The sequence below is a fragment of the Camelina sativa genome, chromosome 18 (assembly GCF_000633955.1).
Source record: "Camelina sativa cultivar DH55 chromosome 18, Cs, whole genome shotgun sequence".
NCBI lineage: Eukaryota > Viridiplantae > Streptophyta > Magnoliopsida > Brassicales > Brassicaceae > Camelina > Camelina sativa.
Window position 1 is genome coordinate 9028352 of NC_025702.1, and position 4570 is coordinate 9032921.

Consider the following 4570-nt stretch of genomic DNA (forward strand, 5'->3'; position numbering starts at 1 on the left):
AAGAGCCAAAGAGGATATTAAGCAACGAAAGGAGAGAAGATATGTTTCCTTTATAATGGGGAACAATTACGAACTCTTTCTCTAATTGGTACTTCTCGTTCACTAGCTACTTCTCTTTGATTAGTTTCCCCCCACGATTTACACAACTTTCTTCTGCTCGTATTTACAATTTTTTATTATTATTTACACATCTTTATATAGACTTACGCATGCACTATATATAGTCGTATAACGCATGCATGATTCATGTGTGAAAATTGACGGTACGAGTAGGACAATGTATAATTTTTTTATAACTCAGGGTAAATCTTCAGACTTACGGAAAAATCCGAGACTAATGCAATGTTTGGAGAGAATCAATCCCTGACCTAGGCTAACAAAACAACTCTTCCACCAAGCTAGAACCACCTGTCCACCACCTTGTGATTACAATATATAATTCATTACACTCTAAAGAATTATATATTGTGGTCAAATAACTGAAACTTTTATATGAAAATGATATATATGCAAATCTAAATTTTTACTAATTAGTAGATGAATATTTATGCTTTGTTAGTTGCATATTGATTTTTTTTGTTATCATTGAGTCGACAATACTCGATTCATATAGTCAATCCCTATAATTAGGGGTAACGCAATTTAGTAGAGTCGAATTCCGGTGGAATCGGTCATAAAAGTGGTGTTGTAACCACTTGACCTAAAGACACTTCCCAACTACATATTGTACATAAAAACAGGAAAAATGATTTATTGTACTAACCTCTTTCACTTTTCATCACTAAATCAGTGACCAAATGGACAAAGCCTTAAATTATTTTTCCATGGATTCGATTTTCAGTGACCGGAAACTTATTCTCTTTAGCTTGAACTATGTCACGTCTCTATGTCACCAGAAAACTTTAATAGTCGTCTAGAGAATTAAATAATTTCAAAAAAATATTTTAGAAAATCAATATGCCAAAATTCGTCACTAGAACTTACTAAAAAATCCTTGCAGAAAACATCCATACTATCTTTCAATAGTTAATAATTTTAAAATTTATGTCATCAAAACTTCTCATCTTAATAAAACCACACATGGGCTATCAAATGTACAAACATATACACTAGTAAAATTTTGTTGTATAGTTACAAAAATTGTATAGAAATAACTTGTTTTCCGTAGCCAAAAATAAATTATTACAGATTTGTTACAAAAAAAATTAGTAACGATTTACCCGTCACAAACTGACCCCTTTATAGCAATTCGTCGCAACTTGCTACAGATTAGAGACAACCGAAATTGTCGTCATTTGCCACTAATTGATACAGTTATCTACGCCAGTTTGCGACAATTGCCGTCAAACATATTAGTAGCAAATGGTTACAAAACGTTACAAATTGTACACCTATTATAACAATAATCAATTGATAGATTTCTAAAGATCCAACAAAAAAATCATAAATTATAAATTTTTTTCGATTAATAAAACATACAAAGTGAACTACAAACATGAACTCTAGAAGAGAACATGTAACCATCAAACCAAGTCATAAACAAAAACACAAAATCATGTCTTAAACTTATCATTCCCACATCCTCTCGTGACCAACTACAAATGCTATGGAGTTATACTCTCCACTTTCAGATATTTGCTAGCGTTTCCAGCTAACTCAAGAACATCTGTAGTCAAGAACTCAAGGATTGAAGTAGCAAACGGCAGCGATGGCACCAACTCTACCATGTGCACTTGAGTTGCCTGTGAATACCACCCAATGGAAACTGAAATAAACTGAACTTGACCTGCATAAATTTTCAAAAATTTAGCCTCTAGTATAAGAACAATATCAATAGAAATTTGACCAATAATTAAACAAGTAAACATCAAGAACATCAAACCGCATTGAGAGAAGTTAGTTACCTTTCTTGCAGCCATCAATACTCACCATCTCCAGTTTATTGATAAACTCAGCCTCACCATAATACAGGACGACTTACAGTCCCAAAAGTAGCAACTTCCTACACCCAAAAACATTTGTAAGAACACAGTTAAACAACACAAATGGGGAAACAACAGCAAAAATATATATACATGGAAAGAGTAGAGAGTCGTAGAACTCATAGGTCGAATGAAATTTAAAGTGGTCTGTTTAGAAGAGAAAATGGACATTACAAATAAGAGACTATAAAGTTAATAACTTTGTGATTGATTCCAGCTTTTAGGACGGTGGAGCTGCTCATAAACGCACATGGGATGTTCTGTCTTCTCTTAACGCATGTGAGAGAGGCTTAGACTCTTCCTGTGGTTCCTGAGAGAGAAGTGAATATCTCTTCAACATAGCAGCTAAAAACAAACAAGCACAGCTAAACTACAATAGTTTAGCAGACCTGCAAATTTTTCTTAGTTGCCAATCTAAGAAAATTTTAACAAGGACCAAAAATGAATGTTTAAAATCAGATACACTATTTGCAACAAGGACCAATTATGAATGTTCTGGTCCAACATCCAATGAATTCAGATTATCAGCTATTAGAAACACATGATTTGATAACAATTTCAATATGAGATTGGAGATCGAGATAAAAGGGATAGGAATTGATTCTGAAACCACAAAAGGACCAGAAGCATCAAAGTTCAATGTGGTCGTCTTGCTGAAATATCAACCAAAAAAACAAAATATCTCAACAACTGAAAAAATCAAACCATAACACTTAAAAAACAATTTCTTCTACAAAGATGACCGGATATATCAAATAGCATTCACTAGCCACAAGCACATTCCAGACATAAACGACATAAGAATCTCACAGGTTATATCTACTCAGGTTCTAGGTCGGTAAGAGACATAAAAAGGAGAAATATAGACAAGAGACACATAAGAGAACTCACTGAAGAGTAGGCTCGTTTTGCTATTGTTGAGAACCGAGATAGACTCAATGCTCAATGGTAGAAGAATCGAGTAGATCTCCGGATGAAGGACGACGGAGAGAAGAAGGATTGCACATTAGCTTCGTTGGAGGATAAGGATGCTCGAAGGAGAGATTCGAGAGAGGCTTCACGGTCATCGAATCGGAATCGAAAGAGAGGATGTCGATGCGGTTGTATTAATCGTCGAGGAAGCTTCCGACGGTGATTTTGTGGCCGGAGGAAGTGTTGGCGGCCCGGAGAGATGAGAAGACCATGACGTAGAGTGGCTAAGGCGAATCGTAGGTTACGGCGGGGGAAACGGTGGAAGAGAGGAGAAGAGATTGCGAAGTTTTTTTTTTCGGGTCGAAACTTTTTTTTTTCCGTCTCCAAAGTCCAAAGAATATAACAAAGGGAAATGTTACATTTTTTTTCCTAAGTGTTGGTTCTAGTTTCTAAAGTCATTTTTGCTATGAATTTGCTAGATGTTACAATATTTTATGTCAGAAAATATATAGCATTTTTGCTACAAATTATATATGTTACTATTTGTCATTATATAGCTACACTAAGTAACTAATTAGTTACAATATTTATTAATTTAAATTTTATCACTAATTTGTAACAGTTTGTAGATATTATTTGTTACTAATTTGTTTGTAGCAAAAAAATGTAACTATATGATACAAATTTACTAGTGTATACGTAATATTGTTTTCGATGGTCATGATGATCATTTTTCCACGTAAGTAATATCACTAGTTATAAGGAGTGGAGTGGGAAGAAGAAGGAAAAAAGGGGAAAAGAGAAAGGAAAGGTATACATAATTTTCAAGTCGATTTCGGGTTGATAATTACAGTGAGAGGGAGACAAGACATTGCGCTATACCCAATTCTAACTAGTTTCATTTCTAGACTGATGGACCAATCATATCACTTTCTACTAATATCTTTTAGTTTGAGCTTCATCATAAAATATCTTCATGACATTTAATTTTACTTAAGAGGAAAAAAAAATTAAGCATAGTTTTTTGTAACCACACAGTTTCAAATTAAATATAGACCCATTTCATGTTTCAAAGAATCTTACAATAGTTTTTCTTCCTTTGTATTTATACATTTTTATTGGTAAATCACTATGAAATTAGAGATTAGGTATTTCCTAACATAAGTTTAGAATCCTTATATGATTTTCCGATAATCAAAGAAAAATATTTACTCTCAGATTCTTAACCAAAACTACTTCTAGAAGACTTGATGATTAAATAAAAGATATAATCATTAATGGAACTTTGTACTAATTTGATCAGAATGTTGAGAAGAAATTTGATTTGAGTTTTGTTCTATTTTTGTTGTTTTAAAATCCACATGCCTATACTTTCGTTTGTTTATGTGACACTTTTGTACGACAAAATCAGATTTGGATTCGTACTTTTTTTTAGGTCAATAAGTTCTGTTGTTTAATAAAATTTAGGATAGAGTCGTCTCGAATTTTTAATAAAGATCGGTTTGATTTTCGTCATACTTTTTTTCTAAAACTACACGTACCTATTTTGTATTTATTCTTGTCTATACATTAGAGAGTTCACATATAAAAGTTATACAAATAATGACATCACATCACCAGCCCAAAGAAAAAAAAGAAAAACCATGCCAAACTCAAACCCCACGTTACTAAACAAA

At 33.0% G+C, this 4570-nt stretch overlaps 1 long non-coding RNA gene across 2 annotated transcripts; it reads right to left on the reverse strand.

Annotated features, from left to right (window-relative positions):
• Nucleotides 1447-3340, reverse strand: LOC104760896. 2 transcript variants are annotated; one of them, XR_763047.2, is made up of 4 exons: nt 2874-3340; nt 2157-2635; nt 1905-2002; nt 1447-1786 (listed from the first exon to the last, which is right to left on the reverse strand). It is a non-coding gene; the product is annotated as an uncharacterized LOC104760896 (long non-coding RNA). The 2 variants fall into 2 exon arrangements; XR_763046.2 differs by having other exon boundaries at nt 2157-2292; nt 2874-3331.